Here is an 8,760-nt window from a genome sequence, read left to right as displayed (position 1 = left end):
AGTAAAGACAGTGTACTGAACGTGTTTTAAGAATTTTGGTTGAGAAAAGAGGGAGAATGAGAAGTGACAATGGGGTTATAAGGCCAAGGAAGAGGTTTCTAATTGTTGGCAGCATTGAACTTGTATGTATGGTCTAAGAGACCAAATGCAGTTGTCAAAGATAGTTGAAGAAGTCATGCTGCAGGGAGAAGGTGAAGGTTTGCAGAGACTGGCTATGAGAGGAGGCTGATGTAAAATTAAAAGACAGAATTTCACCAGAGAGTGGAAAAGTAGTGGATTGGAAATGGAATTAGGAATCAAAACACATTCAGATGTATCTCTCAATTCTGTGAAGAGTGATCTGTTTTGTGGAAGAGTCTAAGGAAGTGAGGCCTTGAGGGTGGGATGTTTGTTTTAGGGCAAGGAAGTAGTTGGAGGGTCTGTGAAGACCTAAGGCTGTGGGACCATGGATTTTAATAGAGCTGGGATCCCACAGCTAACAGCTTGAGGAGGAAGAATTTTTAAGGCAATTATGATTCCTGTGCAATTCTGCACTGTATAAAGCTGAGGTAAATCAGTGTGCAGAAATAACCATTGTAATTTCACCTTTAATTGAGTTGCTATAGATCTAGGGAACATCTGGCCTCAGGCTCTCTCAGTACAGATGGGGTAACTGCAGCCTTCAGAGGGGAATTATCACCAGGGCTTGGGCTTGATTTTCTAACTTCCATCTTCTATTTCCTTCTTTCCATTTTTTCTTTCTTTCTTTTTTTTTCACCTTCTTTCCTTCTTTTTTCCTTGTCTCATACTCATCCTCCCTCTCTTTTTCCTACTCTTTCTTCCTTCCCATTATTTGTCAGTTATTTCTTTCTCAGTGTATTAATGAACATTTTTGAGGTGTTTGACATCATTAAAAACCTTCATCTATTGCTGTATTCTTCGTTAAACATATTTTCTCTAAGACAAAGGAGAAGGTGACTTTAAATCTCATGCTGCTTTGATTTTTTTTTTTAATTATTAATTTGACTCAGGCCATATCTCTGAGCAGGGTCTAAAATAAGAGATGGAGTATATTTGAGCTTGGATTCACATTTCACATCTACCTTAATTTCTCTATTGAGTACTGGAAAACACTGTAACTGAAAGAATACTAAGAGGAGCACATACATACATGACAGTAGCATTCAGGACATGTTGGCGACTTGGTTAAAGTTATAGCATTTCCCATGAGTTCATTTAACTTTCCCTCTTTCATCTAAAGACTTTCTAATTACTGTATTATTAATTCATTAAATTTTCTTTTTCATTCTGGCTCTCTCTATCGCAGTTCCCCATGCCACAAAGAGTTTTGTGATCTTTAGTTGACTACATGATCATGTGGAATAATACAATATATAGAATCAAGACAACTTATCTCTTTGTTTGCAAGAACATTGTACCGTGGTTGGTGTAATCCAGCTATCTTATTCTCCGTGGTTTTCAAGAAGAAACCAATCTACTTTCTGAGTGGATTGACTGGTAATTTCCTCTCTTATTTTATTTCTTGCATTGATGTTTCATTTTGTTGACTGATCCACCCATGAGCTGAGATTCCATTTATAAAACAGAAATTGACTATACATATGTTATACTAATTTATTTAGGGTACAAAGTAACTTCTTTGGGAAAAGATGTTTTGTGAAGTAGCAGTTTCTGCAACCTCTTGCAGAACAGAGAGACCCCTTTAGGGAAAAAGATATCACAAAAATAGTGTTTTCATCTCTCTGCACAAGGGTTACAAAAATGGAAAAGAAGTTTGTATGGCTTGTGTTGCATAACAAATAAGGCTTATGTAACACAAATGTTCTCTAGCTTGACCAGCTTGAGTACCACACACCATAAGTAACTCAAAATATCCAAATTACAAAGGCATCCTCCCTGTGTACTTGAATGACAGAAATTAGCATCTCTCAACATGTCCTCTAGCTATTTCTAAGAGCTTCACAGATAGTTGTCACATGAGTGCCCAGAAATAAGCCTCCTACATGATTCTACTGCAGCCTCCAGACATGCTGCCACTGTACTGGCTCCGCTGAGATTGACTGTGGTGGTGTCATCACCCCGATGGGTACAGCTGTCCTTCACTAATGACTGTTCTTGTCACTACCACTGTAGCTTTAAGGAAGGGGACCCAGCTCTCTGGTTTTTTTTTTTTTGTTTTTTTTTTTTTGTTTTTTTGCTACTAATCAGAAACTCAGGAGAGATTGATTTGTAATTTCACACAAAAACACAAAGCCCAAACTCTAACTTGCAACTTGACTCCACTGAATGTTCAGAATAACAGAAGTGATGTAAAATTTACAATGCATATTACTGTATATGGATATGCTGAGAGACTATCAGAATATTCATTTTTATCAGGGAAACCTTACCTGTCTACTAATATCTTCTTTTGTTATTTGGCACCTTATCAACTCTAGATTAAACATAGTATGATTTTTAAAGTCTGGGTTATGCATTTTCTCTTACTATAGCATGTGAAGGCCATTGAAATCCAGAGAAAGTCATGCTGTACCAAGCTTACTCCCTCTAGTTGGCACAATCTCTCTTGCAGTAGAAAACCAAGGGAAGACCTATACATGTCTGCTGCCACCTTACCCATCTCTATACTCCATCTACCTTGAGCAACTATTTAAGCAGACAGCATTTAATTCTGCAGGAACATGTGATAATAGGCAGAGATAGAGAAGTGAGAATATGTAGTAAAGAAACATTTCGTTAAGGGAAATGATCAACCAATAATCAGGTCTGGCAACCCATTACAGATCCAACCCACATAATTAGATTGAAATTGTCTCAGGTATTTCCATTTCAGAAAAGAACCTTTGCCTGGTGTGTAACTAAAGGGATTAATCAAAAAATATTTCCAGGAAAAAGAAATAATCTTCTGAGGATGCAGTAAACAATTCACAGTTCTGAAATTTCAGGTCCAGGCTCAGGCAGACACCCCATAATATCCATTTTTAAAATTATATCAGATTTTACTGATGTTATTTATATTTTTCAAGTCTGACAACCTAAAAGAAAAATTATGAAAGCGTTGTATTTTTTTCCTTTGAGATGCCATTACAATTAGAATACAGGTTGCAATCCTTTTCCAAAATGTTTGAGACCAAAAGCATTTCAGATTTTGGGTTTCTTTGGATTTTGGAATATTTACATATATGTAATGATGTATCTTGGGGAGGAGACCCAAGTCTAAACACAAAATGTATTTATTCATTATTTATATGCATCTTATACACTGTATTAGTTTGTTCTCTCATTACTATAAAAAATACCTGAGACTGGGTAATTTATAAAGAAAACAGATTTAGTTGGCTCATGGTTTTGCAGGCTGTACAGGAAGCATGATGCTTCTGAGGAGCCCTCAGAAAAATTTCAGTCATGGCAGGAGGTGACAGAAAAGCAGGCACATCTTATGTGGCCAGAGCAGGAGGAAGAAAGTGGGCGGGGCAGGTGCCACACACCTTTAAACAACCAGATCTCCTGAGAACTCTATTATGAGAACAGCACCAAAGGGGGGAAACTTCTCCCATGATCCAATCACCTCCCACCAGGCCCCACTTCCAATATTAGAGGTTACAATGCAACATGAGATTTGGAGGGAACACACATCCAAACCATATCATATACATAGTCTGAAAGTAATTTTGTACAATGTTTTAAATAATATAGTGCATGAAACCTGCATGAAACCAATTTTATATACATCAATTCATCAGAAGGCAAAAGTTTCGTTATCTAGGCCACACATGTAGACAATCACACTGTTGCCATCCAGTCTAGTACATTTGCAGTGAGGGCAAGCTACTGGTACAAAATGTTTGTGAAGCCAATCAGAAAAGATCTCCCTGGTGATCCATGTCTTTTTGTTAGTATAGTAAGGAACTGATACCTCTGGTAGAATTTGGCTGTGAGTGCGTCTGGTCCTGGACTCTCTTTGGTTAGTAGGCTATTAATTATTGCCTCAATTTCTGAACCTGTTACTGGTCTATTCAGAGTTTCAACTTCTTTCTGGTTTAGTCTTGGAAGGGTGTGTATGTCCAGGAATTCATCAATTTATTCTAGGTTTTCTAGTTTATTGGGTAGAAGTGTTTATAGTATTCTATGATGGTAGTTTGTATTTCTATGGAATCAGTGGTGATATCCCCTTTATCATTTTTTATTGCATCTGTTAGACTGTTCTCTCTTTTCTTCTTTATTAGTCTTGCTAGTGGTCTCTTTTGTTGATCTTTTCGAAAAACCATCTCCTGGATTCATTGATTTTTTTGAAGGGGTTTTTATGTCTCTATGTCCTTCAGCTCTGCTCTGATCTTAGTTATGTCTTGCCTTCTGCTAGCTTTTGAATTTGTTTGCTCTTGCTTTTCTAGTTCTTTTAATTGTGATATTAGGGTGTAGATTTTAGATCTCTCCTGCTTTCTGTTATGGGCATTTAGTGCTATAAATTTCCCTCTACACACTGCTTTAAATGTGTCCCAGAGATTCTGGTACATTGTGTCTTTGTTCTCATTGGTATCAAATAACATTTTTATTTCTGCCTTCATTTCATTATTTACCCAGTAGTCATTCAGGAACAGGTTGTTCAGTTTCCATGTAGTTGTGCGGTTTTGATTGAATTTCTTAATCCTGAGTTCTAATTTGATTGCACTGTGGTCTGAGAGACAGTTTATTGTGATTTCTGTTCTTTTACATTTGCTAAGGAGTGTTTTACTTCCAATTTTGTGGTCAATTTTAGAATAAGTGCAATGTGGTTCTGAGAAGATTGTATATTCTGTTGATTTGGGGTGGAGAATTCTGCAGATGTCCATTGGGTCCACTTGGTCCAGAGATGAGTTCAAATCCTGGATATCCTTATTAACCTTCTGTCTCATTGATCTGTCTAATATTGATAGTGGGGTGTTAAAGTCTTCCATTATTATTGTGTGGGAGTCTAAGTCTTTTTGTAGGAGCTGATACCATTTCTTCTGAAACTATTCCAATCAATAGAAAAAGAGGGAATCCTCCCTAAATCATTTTATGAGGCCAGCATCATCCTGTTACCAAAATCGGGCAGAGACACAACAAAAAAAAGAAAATTTTAGACCAATATCCCTGATGAACATTGATGTGAAAATCCTCAATAAAATACTGGCCAACCGAGTCCAGCAGCACATCAAAAAGCTTATCCACCATGATCAAGTGGGCTTCATCCCTGGAATGCAAGGCTGGTTCAACATACACAAATTAATAAATGTAATCAATCACATAAACAGAAACAATGACAAAAACCACATGATTATCTCAATAGAAGTAGAAGAGGCCTTTGAAAAAATTCAACAGCCCTTCATGCTAAAAACTCTCAGTAAACTAGCAAATGATGGAACATATCTCAAAACACTAAGAGCTATTATTATAACTCACAGCCAATATCACACTGGATGGGCAAAAATTGGAATCATTCCCTTTGAAAACCGGCACAAGAAAACGAAGCCCTCTCTCGCCGTTCCTATTCAACATAGTGTTGGAAGTTCTGGCCAGAGCAATCAGGCAGGAAAAAGAAATAAATGGTATTCAATTAGGGAAAGAGGAAGTCAAGTTGTCCCTTTTTGCAGATGACATGATAATATATTTAGAAAACTCTATCGTCTCAGTCCAAAATCTCCTCAAAGTGATAAGCAACTTCAGCAAAGTCTCAGGATACAAAATCAATGTGCAAAAATCACAAGCACTCCTATACACCTATAACAGACAGAGATCCAAATCATGAGTGAACTCCCATTCACAATTGCTACAAAGAGAATAAAATACCTAGGAATCCAACTTACAAGGGATGTGAAGGGCCTCTTCAAGGAGAACTACAAACCACTTCTCAATGAAATAAAAGAGGACACAAACAAATGGAAGAACCTTTCATGCTCATGGATAGGAAGAATCAATATCATGAAAATGGCCATAGTGCCCAAGGTAATTTATAGATTCAGTGCCATCCCCATCAAGCTACCAGTGACTTTCTTCACAGGAGTGGAAAAAACTACTCTAAAGTTCATGTGGAACCAAAAAAGAACCCACCTAGCCAAGACAATCCTAAGCAGAAAGAACAAAGCTGGAAGCATCATGGTATCTGACTTCAAACTATACTACAAGGCTACAGTAACCAAAACAGCATGGTACTGGTACCAAAACAGATATGTTGACCAACGGAACAGAACAGAGGCCTCAGAAATAACACCACCCATCCGATCTTTAACAAATCTGACAAAAACAAGAAATGGGGAAAGGAGTCCCTATTTAATAAGTGGTACTGGGAAAACTGACTAGCCATATGTAGAAAGCTGAACCAGGATGGCTTCCTTACACTGTATACAAAAATTAACTCATGATGGATTAAAGACTTAAATGTAAGACCTAATGCTATAAAAATCCTAGAAGAAAACCTAGGCAATACCATTCAGGACATAGGCATGGGCAAAGACTTCATAACTAAAACACAAAAAGCAATGGCAACAAAAGCCAAAATAGACAAATGGGATCTAATTAAACTAAAGGTCTTCTGCACAGCAAAAGAAACTATCATCAGAGTGAAGAGGCAACATACAGAATGGGAGAAAATTTTTACAATCTACCCATCTGACAAAGGGCTAATATCCAGAATCTACAAATAACTTAAACAAATTTACAAGAAAAAAAACAACCCCATCAAAAAGTATGCAAAGGATATGAACAGACACTTCTCAAAAGAAGACATTTATGCAGCCAACAGACACATAAAAAATTGCTCATCATCACTGGCCATCAGAAAAATGCAAATCGAAACCACAATGAGATACCATCTCACACCAGTTAGAATGATGATCATTAAACAATCAGGAAACAATAGATGCTGGAGAGGATGTGAAGAAACAGGAATGCTTTTACACTGTTGGTGGGAGTGTAAATTAGTTCAACCATTGTGGAAGACAGTGTGGCGATTTCTCAAGGATCTAGAACTAGAAATACCATTTGATCCAGGGATCCCATTACTGGGTATATACCCAAAGGATTATAAATCATGCTACTATAAAGACACATGCACACGTATGTTTGTTGCAGCACTATTCACAATAGCAAAGACTTGGAACCAACCAAATGTCCATCAATGATAGACTGGATAAAGAAAATGTGGCACATATGCATCATGCAATACTATGCAGTCATCAAAAAGGGTGAGCTCATGTCCTTTGCAGGGACGTGAATGAAGCTGGAAACCATCATTCTCAGAAGGTTTTAACAAGGACAGAAAATCAAACACTGCATGTTCTCACTCATAGGTAGGAATTGAACAATGAGAACACATGGACACAGGGTGGGGAACATCACACCCTGGGGCCTGTCAGGGGCTGGGGGGTTGGGGGAGGGATAACATTAGGAGAAATATTTAATGTAAATGTCAAGTTGATGGGTGCAGCAAGCGAACACGGCACATGTATACCTATGTAACAAACCTGCATGTTGTGCGCATGTACCCTAGAACTTAAAGTCTAATTTAAAAAGATAATGAATTGGTAAGAAATTCGCACCTTGATAAAAGCAAGGACGCAAATTTTTGCCTGTCACAGCAAGTTTACACTTACATCTGCTGGCTGCATTAGCACAATCCAGCATAGTTATTCTGTCCTTGGCATTCTTAATTCCCGTAGGGACTCCCATTGTAGCTGTGCTCAGTGTCTTTCTGAGTCAGCAACAGCAAAACAGTGATATTTGTTTGTTATTATAAACTTATTCTGGCATCAGGTTTCCATCAGAGATGACCATGACAAACTCATCAATGAATTTCTTCACTGCTTTGTCATCAGTAAATGTTTTATCAAGACAAATTTTTAAACATTTAATTCTCTGTCTTTTCTTCAATTTCTGTGATCAGCCTGTTGAATATTCACAGTTCCCTTAAGTTTTCAGTTCATCATGAAAGATATTCCCTTGTTTCATGATCAGCATACCATTAAGTAGCTTTTGGTTTGTTTTAGTAGATCTTTATTATTTTTTCTTTTCTCAACTTTTATTTTAGGTTCAGGGGGTACATGTGCAGGTTTGTTACGTGGGTAAGTTGTGTGTCATAAATTATGTTTAGAGTAAAAATAATTTCATCATCCAGGTAGTGAGTATAATAGCTGATAGGTAGTTTTTTGATCCTCAGTCTGTTCCTACCCTCCACCCTCAATTAGGCTCCGGTGTCTATTGTTCCTTTCTTTGTGCCCATGTGTACTCAATGTTTAGCTCCCACTTATAAGTGACAGCATGCAGTGTTTGGTTTTCTGTTCCTGTGTTAATTGGCTTAAGATGATGGCCTACAGCTGCATCTATGTTGCTGCAAAAGACATATTTCATTCTTTTTTATGGCTATGTAGTATTCTATGGTGTCTGTGTACCACAATTTCTTTATCCAGTCCACCATTGATATGCACCTGGTTGATTCCATGTCTTTGCCATTGTGAACAGTGCTGCAGTGAGCTTACAGGTACATGTGTCTTTTTGGTAGAATCATTTATATGCCTTTGGTTATATACCAAGTGATGGGATTGCTAGGTCAAATGGTAATTCTGTTTTAAGTTCTTTCAGAAATCTCCAAACTGCTTTCCATAGTGGCTGAACTAATCTACAGTCCTACTAACAGTACATAAAGCTTCTCTTTTCTCCACACCTCACCAATATTTGTTGGTTTTTTTTGACATTTTAGTAATAGTCATTCTGACTGGTATGAAATAGTATCTCATCGTGGTCTTG

This window comes from Colobus angolensis, unplaced genomic scaffold (assembly GCF_000951035.1).
Source record: "Colobus angolensis palliatus isolate OR3802 unplaced genomic scaffold, Cang.pa_1.0 Scaffold71, whole genome shotgun sequence".
In the NCBI taxonomy this organism is placed as follows: Eukaryota; Metazoa; Chordata; class Mammalia; order Primates; family Cercopithecidae; genus Colobus; species Colobus angolensis.
This window is presented reverse-complemented; position numbering follows the sequence as displayed.